At 41.3% G+C, this 20,839-nt stretch overlaps 1 protein-coding gene across 3 annotated transcripts in view; it reads right to left on the bottom strand.

Moving 5' to 3' along the window:
• The window catches only part of LOC124002179 (furin-like), a 188,652-nt gene extending 168,260 nt beyond the window's left edge, over positions 1 to 20,392 (bottom strand). Inside the window, exons 1-2 of one of the 3 annotated variants that reach the window (XM_046309524.1) lie at positions 19,544 to 20,392; positions 12,505 to 12,848 (exon numbers count right to left, since the gene is read on the bottom strand). The gene's annotated coding sequence lies outside the window, so the exon portion shown is untranslated. The remainder of the gene's footprint in view (positions 1 to 12,504; positions 12,849 to 19,543) is intronic. The other 2 variants (XM_046309517.1, XM_046309532.1) reach the window with 2 other exon arrangements.
• Positions 20,393 to 20,839: the final 447 nt, after the last annotated feature.

The raw sequence follows: 20,839 nt of genomic DNA, 5'->3' as shown, positions 1-20,839 counted from the left end.
AAGCTACGGCTGTTTCTAGTGAAGCATTGCAATCAGGGAAGAGCGTTACCCGAAAATGAGAGGAGCCTCCGTCAAACTTACCTGCCCCGTGTGTTCAATCAACATATGACTGCCGTTCTACAGAAGATCCGTGGGAAGAAGTTTGCGGTGGTTATTGATGACACAACAGATGCAAGGGATTGCAGCGCTCTAAACATCGTTATTGGTGAGTTAATTTAACAGCCTATTAATATAATGTTGCAATAGCCTACATTTACATTCTGCAATGTGAATTGTCCAGATGCAAATTGTGATATTCTAAACAAGTTATCGTGGTGAAATATAGCGATGCATAATGTCAGCAGCTGTCTGCCTCCATCTAGCTAACTATCACAGTATCTATATTGTGTTTATACTTTCAATTTAAATAACACTTATTTTGTCACAATATTATTTTAGGTTAAAACAATTAAAATTGTTCCTTATTTTTCATTGCACGTGTTAAACCAGTACTTTCTGGTGGATATCATTTTCATGGATAGACGCAACTTCTCAACGTTTTCCCAAGCTGTACTAGCCTCCCTCTACAGCAACGATCTGAACCTGAATGATGCCTGGGCAGTGGTTACAGATAGTGCCTCTTACTGGCTGAAGGCATAAAAGGAGGTTCTGAAAGGAGTGATGCCCAACAGTGTCCATGTAACCTATCTCTGCCATGTAATCAATCTGGTGGGTGAGACCTGGCACCACTACAAATATTTCTCTGAAGTTGCATCACTTGTGACATGGATGAGATCTGTCTTCTTCGAGAAGCCTGCCAGAAAGATAATATAGGTGAGATTCCTCATTAAAGTCCTAATCAGACTTCTTACAGGTGACGTGCAAAGGGAAGTGAACTTTTACAGATTCAAAAGTGCTTCCCATTCTTAAGTTTTGTTTTTGCATCTTTAACATTCTGTTTTGTACATCAGCTTCAAACAGCCGAAAATACAATATTTTTGGTAATTGAAAAGATATTTCACAGCGGTTTCGATGGCACATTGATTCTCTCCCAAACTCGGTTCTGGGGCCCCCCTGGATGCACGTTTTGTTTTTTGCCCTAGCACTACACAGTTGATTTAAATAATCAAAGCTTGATGATGAGTTGGGGGGCCCAGAACCAAGTTTGGGAAACCCTGCTCTAAACTATACATTGCTTGTTTTGTCACATAAAATGAAATTAGGCGAACTATTAGAATTTTAGCAACCAGGAAATGGGGGCGGGATTTCTGCATATTGCACCTTTTAACTTTCATATCAATGAGATCATTTTCAAACAAAAAAAGGTTAAATTACTCAAAACACAGTTTAAAATTAGACTGTCATATTTCCATGTTACGATGACCACCTCTTCTAATTAGCTAGATAGCGCCTTCGAACACATGTCTGTAAGTCGCTCAGGATAAGAGCGTCTACTAAATTACTAAAATGTCAAATGTAGACGAAGAACGACACCAGAACATTTTTGCAACTGAAAAACACTGCCGGCTACAACTGTTAAAACTGGTTAAACCAGAGTATAGAAAGTGTTTGTTTTGCATTTGTGAAATTATTTTGATGTGATATGAAAGTCACTTTATGTTTCCACAATACGATTCACAATTAGATAGAATAATTGGTTGTTTTGTGTGCCAGAGCCAGTTTCCCTCTGAACATAACCTATAAGGTCCTTGGACGTTAAAGGAGTAGGCTCGCCTACACTCCTTAAGAGTCCATTCTTGGGCTAACTGGACACTAAACAATGATACAAATCTATACCACACAAATAAAACATTGCCATTCAGTGTATTATCTGGGTGAATATTAAAGCTACAGTTAACTGGCAATTATGCAAAAAAAATGGACTGCTGTACTTACACATGCAGCAGCATACTGTTTACCTTCTGTAACAAACTGATACTGGAGTTGGGTGATGCTGTTTCACTCAAAGACTTAGTGAAGCTGATATCTCCTTCAGAACTCTCTTTCAATATAGTAGCATTGAATGACCCTATCCCTCTCTTTTTCCAGCTGACTTGAGTTCCAGTCACTCCTAAAGCGCTCTCTGGTCCCTGTATACGCACCACTACCAATTTGAAAGGAGAACTCCCTAGTTTGACTATAGTATCCACCCTTTTGGCGCTGTTGTAGATCTGAAAGAAATGGATAGGTGTTAGCATCAATATGGCAAAACCCAGGCAAGGTGAAATACAGTAATTACATTGTTTAAACCTATCCATGCCTCAAAGCTAATGGCGAGCCTTGGGAGCTATGGGTCGATGTGGGATTCAGCAGCACTACACTACTGAGAAGTGGAGGAGTTCAGCACAGTGATTACCACACGGTGTGTGTGATTCATTACTGTTTTAATGTGATCAAAAAGTAGTTGGGTGGCAGCTATAACTGGCGGTAAGTCTGCGTATCAGCAGCTTTAAACGACACCAACTAGTCTTTCTCTCTGCATTATCAGACTGGAGAGTGCCAAGGATTGATCAGTATTGGTCTATACAAAGCAGGTAGGTAGATCTTGTAAAATGATACAGGAAAACTGACAAAGTGATCCAGGATGAACCTATCTGCTGTTGAAGAGCATGAATTGGCAGTTTGAAACAGTTCCTCCTGATAAAGATGAAGACAAGCAGCGACAAAGTGCTCTCAAGAACCTAAACACCCACCAAGTGCGTGTCAACACCCATCCACAGAGCTCTAGACTAACGTTTTCCACCTATCTGCTGTTGAAGAGCATGAATTGGCAGTTTGAAACAGTTCCTCCTGATAAAGATGAAGACAAGCAGCGACAAAGTGCTCTCAAGAACCTAAACACCCACCAAGTGCGTGTCAACACCCATCCACAGAGCTCTAGACTAACGTTTTCCACTGGTGACACCAACTTTTTCAGTTGATGGCACGAGCACATGATTTGGTTACACCAATGTTATACCACTGCGCAGTGATAATGACCTGAACTGTGTCCATAATGTGTTTGCATTCCATTCAGAACCAGGCTAATAATGACTAGCAATCTTGAAAATTAGCATGCCCTTGCAGGGCTTGACATTCAGGTAAATGGCACACCTGGCTAGTACCAACTTCAAACTACTGGCCAGATTGAAAAGAATACTGGCCTGGGAAAGCAGATGATGCGTACATCATTTAAATGTTATGTTTACATTTCTGATTGAGCAAGTAGCCTATAGTCTATACCCTCCATACACAAATAATGACATTTTGACTGGACACGATCATATTTACAAAAAGGGTGTTAATGTTAGTGATTTTGAACAGTCACTCTACAGTTGTAGGGCGGGTCAATGACTAGCAAGGATTTAAAAATGAGAAGAAAAATGTGTCAAATAAGATAATTAAAGTTATTTCTACCTTCATTAGTGTGGTGTGTATATAAACTCAGCAAAAAAATAAACATCTTCTCACTGTCAACTGCGTTTATTTTCAGCAAACTCAACATGTGTAAATATTTGTATGAACATACGATTCAACAACTGAGACAAACTGAACAAGTTACAGACATGTGACTAACAGAAATGGAATAATGTGTCCCTGAACAAAGGGGGGGGTCAAAATAAAAAGTAACAGTCAGTATCTGGTGTGGCCACCAGCTGCATTAACTACTGCAGTGCATCTCCTCCTAGTGGACTGCACCAGATTTGCCAGTTATTGCTGTGAGATGTTACCCCACTCTTCCAACAAGGCACCTGCAAGTTCCCGGACATTTCTGGGGAGAAATGGCCCTAGCCCTCACCCTCCGATGCAACAGGTCCCAGACGTGCTCAATGGGATTGAGATCCGGGCTCTTCGCTGGCCATGGCAGAACACTGACATTCCGGTCTTGCAGGAAATCCTGAAATCCTGAGATCCTCAAAAGGTTCTACAGCTGCAATATCGAGAGCATCCTGACTGGTTGCATCACTGCCTGGTACTGCCTGGTACGGCATTGCTCGGCTTCCGACCACAAGGCACTACAGAGGGAAGGAAGTGCGTACGGCCCAGTACATCACTGGGACTAAGCTGCCTGCCATCCAGGACCTCTACACCAGGCGGTGTCAGAGGAAGGCCCTAAAAATTGTCAAACACCCTAGTCACATAGACTGTTCTCTCTACTATCGCATGGCAAGCGGTACCGGAGAGCCAAGTCTCGGACAAAAAGGCTTCTCAACAGTTTTTACCCCCAAGCCATAAGACTCCTGAACAGGTAATCAAATGGCTACCCGGACTATTTGCATTGTATGCCTCCCCAACCACTCGTTTACGCTACTGCTACTCTCTGTTTATCATATATGCATAGTGACTTAACTATACAGTGGGGCAAAAAAGTATTTAGCCAGCCACCAATTGTGCAAGTTCTCCAACTTCAAAAGATGAGAGGCCTGTAATTTTCATCATAGGTACACTTCAACTATGACAGACAAAAAAAAGTTTTCACCTTTGAGAGAAATGGGAAAATGAGAGAAAAAAAATCCAGAAAATCACATTATAGGATTTTTTATGAATTTATTTGCAAATTATGGTGTTATTTACTTTTGTTATTGACCAAATGCTTATTTTCCACCATAATTTGCAAATAAATTCATTAAAAATCCTACAATGTGATTTTCTGGATTTTCCCCCTCATTTTGTCTGTCATAGTTGGAGTGTACCTATGATGAAAATTACAGGCCTCTCTCATCTTTTTAAGTGGGAGAACTTGCACAATTGGTGGCTGACTAAATACTTTTTTGCCCCACTGTACCTATTGTTCACCTAATACATTGTTTGCACTATTGGTTAGAGCCTGTAAGTAAGCATTTCACTGTAAGGTTGTATTCGGCACACGTGACAAATAAACTTTGATTTGGTGGCATTGTCATGCTGGACGGTCATGTCAGGATGAGCCTGCAGGAAGGGTACCACATGAGGGAGGAGGATGTCTTCCCTGTAAAGCACAGTGTTGAGATTGCCTGCAATGACAACAAGCTCAGTCCAAAGATGCTGTGACACACCGCCCCCAGACCATGACGGACCCGCCACCTCGTTCCCACTCCAGAGTACAGGCCTCGGAGTAACGCTCAGTCCTTCGATGATAAATGCGAAAATCGACAGGTTATTTCACTGTATCACAATTCCAGTGGGTCAGATGCTTACATACACTAAGTTGACTGTGCCTTTAAACAGCTTGGAAAATTCCAGAAAATGTCATGGCTTTAGAAGCTTATTGTGGGAAGCCTGTGGAAGGCTACCCAAAACAATTGAAAGGCAATGCTACCAAACACTTAATTAGTATATGTAAACTACTGACCCACTGGGAATGTGATGAAAGAAATAAAAGCTTAAATAAATACATCTCTATTATTCTGACATTTCCCATTCTTAAAATAAAAAGTGGTGATCCTAACTGATCTAACTGACTGGGAATTTTTACTAGGATTAAATGTCAGGAATTGTGAAAAATGAGTTTAAATGTATTTGGCTGAGGTGTTTGTAAACTTCCAAACTTCAACTGTATGTACACACACACACACACATTTATTTTGTTCATTTAAAATAAAATTGATCAGAAATACGGTGTAGACATTGTTAATGTTGTAAATGACTATTGTAGCTGGAAACAGCTGATTTTTAATGGAATAGCTACATAGGGGTTCAGAGGCCCATTATCAGTAACCATTACTCCTGTGTTCCAATGGCATGTTGTGTTAGCTAATTCAAGTTTATAATTTTAAAAGGCTAATTGATCATTAGAAAACCCTTTTGCAATTATGTTAGCACAGCACAAAACTGTTGTTCTGATTAAATAAGCAATTAAACTGTCCTTTAGACTAGTTGAGTATCTGGAGCATCAGAATTTGTGGGTTCTATTACAGGTTCAAAATGGCCAGAAACATATAACTTTCTGCTGAAACTCATCAGTGTATTCTTGTTCTGAGAAATGGATTCTATTCCATGCGGGAAATTGCCTGTGTACTACTTCCTTCACAGAACAGCGCAAACTGGCTTTAACCAGAATATAAAGAGGAGTGGGAGGCCCCGGTGCACAACTGAGCCAGAAGTACATTAGAGTGTCTAGTTTGAGAAACAGATGCCTCACAAGTCCTCAACTGGCAGCTTCATTAAATGGTACCCACAAAACACCAGTCTCAATGTCAACAGTGAAGAGGAGACTCCCGGATGCTGGCCTTCCACACAGTACCAGTCAAAGGTTTGGACACACCTATCCCTTCAAGGGTTTTTCTTTATTTTGACTATTTTCTACATTGTTCTGACATCAAAACTATGGAATAACACACATGGAATCATGTAGTAACTAAAAATTGTGTTAACCAAATCAAAATATATGAGATTCTTCAAAGTAGCCACCCTTTGCCTTGATGACAGTTTTGAACACGCTTGGCATTCTCTCAACCAGCTTAATGAGGAATACTTATCCAACAGTCTGGAAGGAGTTCCCACATATGCTGAGCATGTCTTGGCTGCTTTTTTTCTCTGTGGTCAAACTCGTCCTAAAACTTCTCAATTGGGTTAAGGTCGGGTGATTGGAAGCTAGGTCATCTGATGCAGCAATCCATCACTCTCCTTCTTGATCGAATAGCCCTTACACAGCCTGGAGCTGTGTTTTGAGTAATTGTCCTGTTGAAAAACAAATGATAATACCACTAAGCGCAAACCAGATGGGATGGTGTATTGCTGCAGAATGCTGTGGTAGACATGCTGGTTAAGTGTGCCGTGAATTCTAAATAAATCACTGACAGTGTCACCAGCAAAGCACTCCACACCACCACCTCCATGCTTCACGGTGGAAACCACACATACAGAGATAATCCGTTCACCTACTCTGCATCTCACAAAGACCCGGTGGTTGGAACCAAAACTCTCAAATTTGGACTCATCAGACCAAAGGGCAGATTCCCACCAGTCTAAAGTACATTGCTCATGCTTCTTCACCCAAGCAAGTCTCTTCTAATTGGTGTCTTTTAGTAGTGGTTTCTTTGCAGTAATTCAACCATGAAGGCCTGATTCACACGGTCTCCCCTGAACAGTTGATGGTGAGATGTGTCTGTTACATGAACTCTGTGAAGCATTTATTTGGGCTGCAATCTGAAGTGAAGATTAACTCTAATGAACTTATCCTCTGCAGCAGAGGTAACTCTGGGTCTTCCTTTCCTATGGCAGTCCTCGAGAGAGCCAGTTTCATCATAGTGCTTGATGGTTTTTGCGACTGCACTTGAAGAAACTTTCAAAGTTCTTGACATTTTATGGATTAACTGACCTTCGTGTCTTAATAACATTTATAGCGCCTCGACAACATTCCTCTGAGAATGCAGCGTGCGGAATTCAAAAATATTTTTTTAGAAATATGTAACTTTCACACATACAGCAAATGAAAGATACACTTCTTGTTAATCTACCCATCGTGTCCGATTTCAAAAAGGCTTTATAGCGAAAGCACAACATATGATTATGTTAGATCAGAGCCAAGTCAAAAAAACACACAGCCATTTTCCCAGCCAAAGATAAGAGTCACAAAAAGCAGAAATATAGATAAAATGAATCACTAACCTTTGATGATCTTCATCAGATGACACTCATATGACATCATGTCACACAATATATGTATGTTTTGTTCGATAATGTGCAAATTTATATCCAAAAATCTCAGTTTACATTGCAGCGTTACGTGCAGTAATGTTTTGATTCCAAAACATCCAGTGATGTTGCAGATAGCCACATCAAATCCCAGAAACACTAATAATAAACATTGATAAAAGATACAAGTGTTATTCACAGAATTAAAGATAGACTTCTCCTTAATGCAACCGTTGTGTCAGATTTCTTTTCTTTTTTTACGGAAAAAGCATAATCTGAGTACGGCGCTCAGAGCCCATTCCAGCCAAAGAAATATCCACCATGTTGGAGTCAACAGAATATTATAAATATTCACTTACCTTTGATGATCTTCATCAGAATGCACTCACAGGAATCCCAGTTCGACAATAAATGGCTGATTTGTTCCATAAAGTCCACCATATATGTCCAAATATCCACTTGTTGTTAGCGTGTTCAGCCCAGTAATCCATCTTCATGAGGCGCGAGCACTACGTCCAGACAAATACTCAAAGTTCCGTTACAGGTCGAAGAAACATGTCAAACAATGTATGGAATCAATCTTTAGGATGTTGTTAACAAAAAAACTTCAATAATGTTCCAACCAGAGAATTCCATTGTCTGTAGAAAAGCACTGGAACGAGAGCAAACTCTGTCGGGAACGCGAGTCACGAGTCTGAGACACTCTGCCAGACCACTGACTCATTCAGCTCCCATTCCCCCCTCCTTTATAGTAGAAGCCTGAAACAAGTTTCTAAAGACAGTTGACATCTAGTGGAAGCCTTAGGAAGTGCAACTTGACCCCATAGACACTGTAGGCCAAGCTTTGAAAAACTACAAACCTCAGATTTCCCACTTCCTGGTTGGATTTTTCTCAGGTTTTCACCTGCCATATGAGTTCTGTTATACTTACAGACATCATTCAAACAGTTTTAGAAACTTAAGAGAGTTTTCTATCCAATACTAATAATAATATGCATATATTAGCGTCTGGGACTGAGTAGGAGGCAGTTCACTCTGGGCATGCTATTCATCCAAAAGTGAAAATGCTGCCCCCTATCCCAAACAGGTTAAAGTAATGATGGACTGTTGTTTCGCTTTGCTTATTTGAGCTGTTCTTGCCATAATATGGACTTGGTATTTCACAAAATACCTCTATCTTCTGTATACCACCCCTATGTCATATCACACCTGATTAGCTCAAACGCATTAAGAAGGAAAGACTGGAAAACCGGCCCATGCCGATAGTGGTAAAGTTCCTGATGTTCAAGGACAAGGTAGCTGTTCTGGAAAGAGCCACGAACTTGAGAAGAACGTATATCTTCCTCAATGAGAAATATCCTGAAGCAGTGTGTCATTAAAGGAAAGAAATTATCCCAGCCATGAAAGCTGCCAGAGCGCGTGGGGACATTGCTTACATCTGCTATGACAGGCTCATTTTTCAAGCCTGGAAGGGACGAGAGAGCAAAGCCTATGGGTTCGTAGTTTCAACCCATAGGCTTTGTTCTCTCATCCCTTCCAAGCTTGGAAAAGGTAATCTGAGGCAATCTGATGTATTTTCATGGTGTCTTTAACCACTTGCAACTGACTCTGCACTGCATCGTCATATCTACACACGTCAACTTCAGATATCCAAAAGTACTTTACGCTTGAGCTTGTGTTTTCCTGTAGTTTGCTGTATAGATCGTTTGGGGTCTGGATACCTGCTCCCATTTTCACCATGTTATCAGCACTACGTACGTTTGCCTGCTCCACCGACTTCATCAGGAGCACCTTTACCGTATCCCTTCTCTGAGAAGTTCCATGTTACTTCTTTGAATCCCAAAAGAAATGGTGAATAGGTCAAATATCATTTTTGCTCCTGTACTGTGTGACAGGATAGCCACACATGAAGTGAAGAATAGTTAGAGGGATTTTGCCCCTTCACTTCCTTCAAAATAGGCTCACGGTGTGCTCACATGGCTCTTTCATCGTGGCGGACGCTATCTGATAATGTAGCATATGACTGGCACCCCTGAAACGTGTACAACACACTAGTATGCAATTAACATGCATAGTTTTCTGAGAAGTCCATGTGAACAACTACTTCATTGTCACCAATGTTTTCTTTAAGATTTTGGCACTTAGTGCCTCCTGGGTGGCGCAGTGGTTAAGGGAGCCAGCTGTGCCACCAGAGACTCTGGGTTCACGCCCGGGCTCTGTCGCAGCCGGCCGTGACCGGGAGGTCCGTGGGGCGATGCACAATTGGCCTAGCGTCATCCGGGTTAGGGAAGGTTTGGCTGATAGGGATATCCTTGTCTCATCCCATCAGTAGAGGATGCCTGGATATTTTTTTTAAATGCCTTCCTAACCATCTTAAATAAACATGCCCCATTCAAGAAATTTAGAACCAGGAACAGATAGCCCTTGGTTCTCCCCAGACCTGACTGCCCTTAACCAACACAAAAACATCCTATGGCGTTCTGCATTAGCATCGAACAGCCCCCGTGATATGCAGCTATTCAGGGAAGCTAGAAACCGTTATACATAGGCAGTTAGAAAAGCCAAGGCTAGCTTTTTCAAGCAGAAATTTGCTTCCTGCAACACTAACTCAAAAAAGTTCTGGGACACTGTAAAGTCCATGGAGAATAAGAACACCTCCTCCCAGCTGCCCACTGCACTGAAGATAGGAAACACTGTCACCACTGATAAATCCACCATAATTGAGAATTTCAATAAGCATTTTTCTACGGCTGGCCATGCTTTCCACCTGGCTACTCCTACCCCGATCAACAGCACTGCACCCCCAACAGCAACTCGCCCAAGCCTTCCCCATTTCTCCTTCTCCCAAATCCATTCAGCTGATGTTCTGAAAGAGCTGAAAAATCTGGACCCCTACAAATCAGCCGGGCTAGACAATCTGGACCCTTTCTTTCTAAAATTATCTGCCGAAATTGGCTATTACTAGCCTGTTCAACCTCTCTTTCGTGTCGTCTGAGATTCCCAAAGATTGGAAAGCAGCTGTGGTCATCCCCCTCTTCAAAGGGGGGGACACTCTTGACCCAAACTGCTACAGACCTATATCTATCCTACCATGCCTTTCTAAGGTCTTCGAAAGCCAAGTCAACAAACAGATTACCGACCATTTCGAATCTCACCATACCTTCTCTGCTATGCAATCTGGTTTCAGAGCTGGTCATGGGTGCACCTCAGCCACGCTCAAGGTCCTAAATGATATCTTAACCGCCATCGATAAGAAACATTACTGTGCAGCCGTATTCATTGATCTGGCCAAGGCTTTCGATTCTGTCAACCACCACATCCTCATCGGCAGACTCGACAGCCTTGGTTTCTCAAATGATTGCCTCGCCTGGTTCACCAACTACTTCTCTGATAGAGTTCAGTGTGTCAAATCGGAGGGTCTGCTGTCCGGACCTCTGGAAGTCTCTATGGGGGTGCCACAGGGTTCAATTCTTGGACCGACTCTCTTCTCTGTATACATCAATGAGGTCGCTCTTGCTGCTGGTGAGTCCCTGATCCACCTCTACGCAGAGGACACCATTCTGTATACTTCCGGCCCTTCTTTGGACACTGTGTTAACAACCCTCCAGGCAAGCTTCAATGCCATACAACTCTCCTTCCGTGGCCTCCAATTGCTCTTAAATACAAGTAAAACTAAATGCATGCTCTTCAACCGATCGCTACCTGCACCTACCCGCCTGTCCAACATCACTACTCTGGACGGCACTGACTTAGAATACGTGGACAACTACAAATACTTAGGTGTCTGGTTAGACTGTAAAATCTCCTTCCAGACCCATATCAAACATCTCCAATCCAAAGTTAAATCTAGAATTGGCTTCCTATTTCGCAACAAAGCATCCTTTACTCATGCTGCCAAACATACCCTTGTAAAACTGACCATCCTACCAATCCTCGACTTTGGCGATGTCATTTACAAAATAGCCTCCAATACCCTACTCAACAAATTGGATGCAGTCTATCACAGTGCAATCCGTTTTGTCACCAAAGCCCCATATACTACCCACCATTGCGACCTGTACGCTCTCGTTGGCTGGCCCTCGCTTCATACTCGTCGCCAAACCCACTGGCTCCATGTCATCTACAAGACCCTGCTAGGTAAAGTCCCCCCTTATCTCAGCTCGCTGGTCACCATAGCATCTCCCACCTGTAGCATACGCTCCAGCAGGTATATCTCTCTAGTCACCCCCAAAACCAATTCTTTCTTTGGCCGCCTCTCCTTCCAGTTCTCTGCTGCCAATGACTGGAACGAACTACAAAAATCTCTGAAACTGGAAACACTTATCTCCCTCACTAGCTTTAAGCACCAACTGTCAGAGCATCTTACAGATTACTGCACCTGTACATAGCCCACCTATAATTTAGCCCAAACAACTACCTCTTTCCCAACTGTATTTAATTTATTTATTTATTTTGCTCCTTTGCACCCCATTATTTTTATATCTACTTTGCACATTCTTCCATTGAAAAACTACCATTCCAGTGTTTTACTTGCTATATTGTATTTACTTTGCCACCATGGCCTTTTTTGCCTTTACTTCCCTTCTCACCTGATTTGCTCACATTGTATATAGACTTGTTTATACTGTATTATTGACTGTATGTTTGTTTTACTCCATGTGTAACTCTGTGTCATTGTATCTGTCGAACTGCTTTGCTTTATCTTGGCCAGGTCGCAATTGTAAATGAGAACTTGTTCTCAACTTGCCTACCTGGTTAAATAAAGGTGAAAAAAAAAATCCCTACACGATAATTTAGTGACCTTTGCCTTCTTCTCTGCAACCAGTTTCTTTCTCCCTATTTGCTTGTTTCTTTCTCATTTTCGTTTTGACAGTGCAAGGTGTATTTCTAGTCTGATCATTTGTTGCTTCAACTGTGCTTTTTCTTTACCTAACTGGATATATTCTCTACATCACTTCTCTCTGGGGTTGATGAAGCAAGTGGTTGTCCCTGCTATGTTGGTGGCATCTCAGGTGGGTAATGTTAAGGTGGTTGGCTCTGCTGTGGAGTTGAGGGTTGAGGTGGGTGCTGCTGTTGAGTTTGTAGATTGCTCAGGGTGCTCCTCAAGATGGTCACCATCCATGGACACTGGAGTGAGGTTTATCACAGCATGCATTTGCCTCTGACTCCTCTGGTTTTCCCTCTGTTTATCCCTTCTCTTTTCAGCTGCAGAGGTCGTCATCTCCCTACCTGGGTGATGGTCTATGTGCCCATCCTCCTTACATGTGCGGTAGCTAAACACAAGACAAATATAATTACAGAGATATACTGCAGGCTATAGTCAAAATTACTTACAATACATGAATATTTCCTAAACGCTATTGTAAACAACCTTTGCGTAATAGCCAACAGCTTAGTCTGACACCCATACATTGTATTGATTACCTAAAAGATCTAGCCTTATTCAAATGAGTGTGAACCTAATTGAACTTAGTCTTAATTCAGGTTTGCTGGTTACTGAACTGCACTTGTCACTGCATGACCACTATAATAACAAGGCTTCCTGCTCAGATGCCACTCTTCCCTAACAAGAGGATCTGAGTTCTTCCGGGCCCTAAACATGCAACTCTCTCTTTGATGGATAGAAGCACCTATCTATAAGTACATATATTCCCTCAATATCAAAACTGTACTGATAAAACACTAATAAAACCTTATATTAAGTTCTTATGACTTGAATATGTGACTTCACAAAAAACAAATAACTATGATAATGTTGTCATTACGTTTGTTTTTCACAATGTAATAGATAGACAAAATATTCCTTAACACATAAAAATACATACACAGTTGAAGTCGGAAGTTTACATACACTTAGGTTGGAGTCATTAAAACTAGTTTTTCAACCACTCCACAAATTTCTTGTTAACAAACTATAGTTTTGGCTAGTCGGTTACGACATCTTCTTTGTGCATGACAAGTACTTTTTTCCAATTGTTTATAGACATATTATTTCCCTTATTCACTGTATCACAATTCCAGTGGGTCAGAAGTTACAGAACATACACTAAGTAGAACAGAACATATACTAATTTGACTGTGCCTTTAAACAGCTTGGAAAATTCCAGAAAATATCATGACTTTAGAAGATTCTGATAGGCTAATTGACATAATATGAGTCAATTGGAGGTGTACCTGTGGATGTATTTCAAGGCCTACCTTCAAACTCAGTGCCTCTTTGCATGACATCATGGGAAAATCAAAAGAAATCAGCCAAAACCTCAAAAAAATGTATACCTCCACAAGTCTGGTTCATCCTTGGGAGCAATTTCCAAACGCCTGAAGGTACCACGTTCATCTGTACAAACAATAGTATGCAAGTATAAACACCATGGGACCATGTAGCTGTCATACCGCTCAGGAAGGAGACGCGTTCTGTCTCCAAGAGATGAAAATACTTGTGAGAAGTGCAAATCAATCCCAGAATAACAGTAAAGGATCTTGTGAAGATGCCGGAGGAAACCGGAACAAAAGTATCTATATCCACAGTAAAACAAGTCCTATATCATCATAACCTGAAAGGCCGCTCGGCAAGGAAGAAGCCACTGCTCCAAAACCGCCATAAAAACGCCAGACTACAGTTTGCAATTGCACATGGGGACAAAGATCATAGTTGGTGGAGAAATGTCCTCTGGTCTGATGAAACAGAAATTGAACCGTTTGGCCATAATGACCATCGTTATGTTTGGAGGAAAAAGGGGGATGCTTGCGAGGCGAAGAACACCATCCCAACCGTGAAGCACAGTGGTGGCAGGATCATGTTGTGGGGGTTCTTTGCTGCAGGAGGGACTGGTGCACTTCACAAAATAGATGGCATCATGAGACAGGACAATTATGTGGATATATTGAAGCAACATCTCAAGACACCAGTCAGGAAGTTAAATCATGGTCGAAAATGGGTCTTCCAAATGGACAATGACCGCAAGCATACTTCCAAAGTTGTGGCAAAATGGCTTAAGGACAATAAAGTCAAGGTATTGGAGTGGCCATCACAAAGCCCTGACCTCAATCCTATAGAACATTTGTGGGCAGAAATGAAAAAGCGTGTGCGAGCAAGGAGGCCTACAAACCTGACTCAGTTACACCAGCTCTGTCAGGAGGTATGGGCCAAAATTCATCCAACTTATTGTGGGAAGCTTGTGGAAGGCTACCCGAAACATTTGACCCAAGTTAAACAATTTAAAGGCCCTACTAAAAAATACTAATTGAGTGTATGTAAACATCTGACCCACTGAGAATGTGATGAAGAAATAAAAGCTGAAATAAATAATTCTCTCTACTATTCTTCTGACATTTCACATTCTTAAAATAAAGTGGTGACACTAACTGACCTAAGACAGAGGATTTTTACTAGGATTAAATGTCAGGAATTGTGAAAAACTGAGTTTAAATGTATTTGGCTATGGTGTATGTAAACTTCCGACTTCAACTGTAAATGTCATCAATAAAACATACACTACATTCCCATAAATCTTAAGAATAGTCCTAAAAAACAAAAACTATATACATGTGTCATGCGAAGTAATGAATGACATAATTGACACTCCGTATGACAAAAAACAGCTTGAACTATTATTTGACCCTGCTGGTCATCTCTGAACATTTGAACATCTTGGCCATGTTCTTGTATAATCTCTACCCAGCACAGCCAGAAGAGGACTGGCCACCCCTCATAGCCTGGTTCCTCTCTAGGTTTCTTCCTTGGTTCTGGCCTTTCTAGGGAGTTTTTCCCAGTCACTGTGCTTCTACACCTGCAATGTTTGCTGTTTCGGGTTTTAGGCTGGGTGACATCAGCTGATGTAAAAAGGGCTTTATAAATACATTTGATTGATTGAACTTATTCTACAGGCCCATCCAACTATGAAAAAACTATGACCTTGATCTACAGCTTTTTAAAGTAATTTCACATCTAATATGACATCTTAAAATATATATTTTTTAAAGAGTTGTATCGTATGACAGGACATTATAGTGTACCAGTGACCAAAAAGGTGAAATAATCAACATTTTACGAGAGACTTACTGACCTTTCTGCACTGTGTGGAGGTCTTCTGAATCTTCTTTCTGATGCAATATCCTGTCATGTGACTATCGCAAAGAATCGTCTGAAATGCCTCCTGAATGTCTGTTATACTGAATGACATTTAATGAAATCCCAATGTATGGACTAAAGTATTTTAAAGCATAAAAATGAAATACATTTTAGGATCCTCAACATTATTTTGTATTTATCAATACAGATACCCTCACAATTATGCCAGAGGAGTTTATTGGATTTTTATGGTTGTTTACAAAAAAATCTATGCATATTGATTTTAGTTGTGGACAGTTAATCCTAATGGCATTTTGCTACTTCTGAGCTCTATAGCTCTCTGAATTCCCATTATTCACAATGAATACTCTTATGCCTATAAATAGGGGAAAGTTAGATCTTATAATGTATTTTTAGAATACTGTAAATATGCTTCGGACTATAATACTGTAAATATGCTTCGGACACCAAAATGGACACTTCACGTCATTGACCCAGGGCCCTATAAAATCAGGTTGTGTTTTGGTAAATTATATTTTCCAGGTTTCTGAGTTCTTTTACCCCCCCAGGTTTTCACTCTCAAAATCACACTTTTAGGGGGGAGCACAACAATGCTTAAATCACATCAGGAGTCCACTTTTGAGGTCTGGGAACAACCCCCTCCCCCAAATGGAGGGTGTACTTGCCCTTTACTTCAATTGCACACCTATCAAGAGATCATTGTGTTGCATTTCGCTGGCGGTGTTTTTTTACTGTACAATGTGAAGTGTAGGCTACATTTTATGACATAGTTTGCAAAACAAATGCCCCTGCAATTGGTACAAATCATCATGATATCATTCAGCTAGGTAGGCCTGCTTTGCAGTCAACATTTGATGAGGAAGGTTTTTTGGGGAAAGCCTTTAGAAATGTTAATTCAAACAGCGCATGATGACTGAATTGCGCATCACAATTGACAGAGAATTGTGAAAGAATAATAAACAGGGTTGTTTTTGTTTATATTTCCATAGAAAAGATAACTCAGAGGACCTATCATCTGTCAATTGCTCATCACCAAACTTATTGAATACCTGGTCTACATACCCATTGCTGTTTGAATAAATCTCAATAAAAAATAAGCTAATTGTTAGCCAAAACCTAGTGTGACCAGCTAAAACAATTTATACGCCACCCTAGAGACCAATAAACTTTTTTTTTTAAGAGTGTAGCACTGCCAAGTCAAAGGGTCGCAAATGCAAGTGTTTTGGTTGCAGTTTTGAGCCCTGTGTCCTAGCTCTGGCCGACTCATTCTTAGAAAGGCTTATATTCCAGGAGTTTCTACTGAACCGCAGAGGAGTGAAACAGAGCATACCACCACACCACATCCTCTCTAGAGACACACAATGCTCAGGGAGTGGAACAATAATCATCACAGCAGTGGGAGACACACACACACACACACACACACACACACACACACACACACACACACACACACACACACACACACACACACACACACACACACACACACACACACACTGGAGGCCTCCACATGGCAGGCAGTGACCTCGGTTCTCATCTTCAGTGTGTGGATCTGCTGTGTAAAGGTGAGTCAGAGGCTGCCGTGGCTAGGTATCACTGTCTCCTCTCTCTCTGAGCTCAGCTCACTTTGTACAGAGGAGCATACTTAAGGAGGAATGCAGCAACTATTGAAGGACAATGAAAGTGCACTTATAGTTTTTTGTTTTAAACTCACAAAAGAACATTTTTGGAAGTTAACTTTATTTGTCCTTGAAAAGTTGCTGAATTTCCCCTTCATTTTCAGTCTGACTCAGCTCCTGACTGGCTCTACTAAGGAAAACACAAAGAGAGTGGGTGAATGCTGCCAGCCACTGACAAGCACCAGCCCATAGTACTGCATGGTGCATTAATCCACTGATACAACCTGAGTCAATGGAATCCTCAGGAGGGTTGTATGTCAGCATTACCATTATATCACCCTGACAGTGACTCTATACCTCCTTAGACCCAATGAACAAAACATCAAGGTCCTCCCTGCAGATCTGTGTCACCTAAATAAAGGCCATTCCCAAGTGAGTGTCATTTCAATAGGATTCAGGTCACTCTAGAATACCATCCGGTCAATATGTTCAACAGATGAGTTGCAGATGATACAGTGATATATGTGCATGCAAAGAGCAAACAACAAGCTGCACAAGAACTCACTACTGTAATGGTCCAGGTTACAAAGTGGCTCAGTGAGTCGTGTGTCAGGGGAGAAGCTCCAGGTGGTATCTGATTTTAAGTACCTTGGCATCATACTTGATTCCAACCTCTCTTTTAAAAAGCATGTGAAAAACGTAATTCAAATAACTAAATTCAATCTAGCTAATTTCCGATTTATACGAAATTGTTTGACTACAGAGGTAGCAAAACTCTACTTCAAATCTATGATACTCCCCCACTTAACATACTGCTTGACTAGTTGGGCCCAAGCTTGCTGTACAACATTAAAACCTATTCAGTCTGTCTACAAACAGGCTCTCAAAGTGCTTGATAGGAAGCCCAATAGCCATCATCATTGTCACATCCTTAGAAAACATGAGCTCTTGAGTTGGGAAAATCTTGTGCAATACACCGACACATGTCTTGTATTCAAGATCCTTAATGGCCTGGCTCCCCCTCCACTCAATATTTTTGTTAAACAGAAAACCCAGACATATGGCAGCAGATCCACAAGGTCTGCCATGAGAGGTGACTGTATAGTTCCCCTAAGGAAAAGCACCTTTAGTAAATCTGCATTCTCTGTGAGAGCTTCCCATGTCTGGAATACACTGCCATCAGACACACATAACTGCACCACATATCACACTTACACAAAATGCTTGAAGACATGGCTAAAGGTCAATCAGATTTGTGAACATGGTCCCTAGCTGTGTGTTGCCGCTTTCCATGTTGTCTGTTGTCTGTAGCTTGTGAGGTGTGGAAACACTTTGTTGCTTTTATGAATTTTGTCTTGCTGCTTTTTGTTCTATGTTGCTATGTCTGTATGCTACGTCTTGCTTGTCCTATGTTGCTCTGTCTGTATGCTATGTATTGCTTGTCCTATGTTGCTATGTCTATGGTGATATTGTCTATATTGTAATTGTTTTTAATAACCTGCCCAGGGACTGCAGTTGAAAATTAGCCGGCTGGCTAAAACCGGCACTTTTACTGAAACGTTGATTAATGTGCACTGTCCCTGTAAAAATAAAATAAACGAAACTAAACTAAAAGTTACAGCCAGAGTTAGCCAGTCAGAGAAGTTCACAGGTAAACAAAACAACCGCTCCTGAATGTAGCCTCCTAAAAGGCTAAGACGTTGGACCTGATAAGTAACCAAAATATCTACTTTAAAAAGTGCAAATCGTGTCATGCAGTGTAAATCCTATTGGAAAACTCTGCATATGTACAGTACAACTCCACCACACTTCACGTTGTTTTGCATTCTACAGTAATGTAAGACCTTCGTTTTACCCTGCTGAGATTCCTATGGGCATGAAACATCAGATATACAATAGCCCGAGGATGGATTAGCTGGGTCACAGAAAGTTCATTTTTAGAACATAAACTGACTCTCCTATAAGCTTTTCATTTGTTTCTTTGATACTTATCTTCAGACCAGTCATATTATGTCGGCTCACTGTAACTCCTGATCTTATTATCAATGACGTATGCTACTCAAAATGCCAATAACATAGTAATAAGTAATAACGATATTTATGCAAAACAAATCATACAAAAGTGATTTAGGCATTTATATAGGGGAAGAAAAAAAATGAAGGAACAAATAAAAACACACAATCGACTATGTTGAAGGCAAGTAAATGTCTTACTTTAGAAACAAACAAAATATATATTATGCCAAGATCTTACCACGAGTTATCTCTTTGAGGACCTGCACTTCAATAAGCAAGCTTCGTAGATCTGGTTTAATTTCATCAAATAAAACATAACATCAGACAGCTGGCTGGTCATGTGTAGCTTGAGCACCAATGTTCGCCGAACTCCCGAGTCCTAGCTCCAAATTGTGAAGTGAAGTATTGACAGCGCTGTCAGACACTGGAAGAGAATGCGCTCTTATGCTACCCTATGCCTCTCATTAATTCGTTCCCTCCCAGCCCGCCAAGGCACTACCCACATCGGGATACCTCCAACTCCAACCTCTTTGCTCAAAGAACAAAACAACACACGTTGGCTATGACTTGTACCATTCTGTCGGATGAAAGAACCAAATCATGTCTCAACTGCCTGGTTGACAGCTCTCTCTCCTCTCGAGGCGTGGCTCGGAACTCTGTGGAGTTACTCGTGTGACATACCCAGACACCAAGTCCCCCGGTGTATCGTGGTACTGCAATATTGTCACCCCTCTGTTATCTTTGGTTCGGAGTAAACTTTCCACGTCTTGTCGTTGCCTCTCATGGTGGTCGTTTCAGCTAGCCTCCGTCCGAGTAACGTTAACTAGCTAGCTAGGACTTCCAACACGCTTTCCCCCCCTATGTAACGTTAGGGCATTCAACACAATTCCGTGACATGCATACTGCTCTATTCGAACAAACTATTATATTTAAAGCATGTTGTAAAATTCTAAAAATGTCATAAATTCCTTTATACGAGAAACTGACATCGTCCACTTGGCCAGGAATCGTGCCGCGTTCAAGTGCTAGTTGGAACTAAGAAACTCTGATATTCCCGACTCGCTAACTGGTTGTAAGTTAATCACGTGCCACGTTCAACGAATTCGTACATCGGATATTTGAACGCTGCATTTACAAGCTACAAATCCCAGGAAGTAAATCCACACGCCCCAGCCCTACGTCATCGTTAGATCACAGAGTTTCTAAACCCAGAGGCGCAACATCACGAGACTTCCGGGAACGCTTGCGAAATAGACCAGTCCGGGGTTTGAGAGAAGTGAGAGAAGTGAACAATTCTTCCCTAGTTGTTAAATTTCTCGAAAAAAAAAGCACCACCTAGATTCCACCCAATGACTTAAGTAGTTGAACATGTTATTACTCCAACCTCGTGAAAGTAACCTTATATAGTGGCACATGCGCAGTTCTTCGCGACCCGATGCCAGGCAAAGTCGCCATGACAATTTCAAGGTGCCTTCGTAAATTAATCTTATCTTCTCCTTTCTCTCGCCTGTGTGTGCCAGAGCGCAGAATATGC

This window comes from Oncorhynchus gorbuscha, linkage group LG02, assembly GCF_021184085.1.
Source record: "Oncorhynchus gorbuscha isolate QuinsamMale2020 ecotype Even-year linkage group LG02, OgorEven_v1.0, whole genome shotgun sequence".
NCBI lineage: Eukaryota > Metazoa > Chordata > Actinopteri > Salmoniformes > Salmonidae > Oncorhynchus > Oncorhynchus gorbuscha.
The sequence above is the reverse complement of the archived record's forward strand: the minus strand, read 5'-3'. Positions and strand labels throughout refer to the sequence as shown.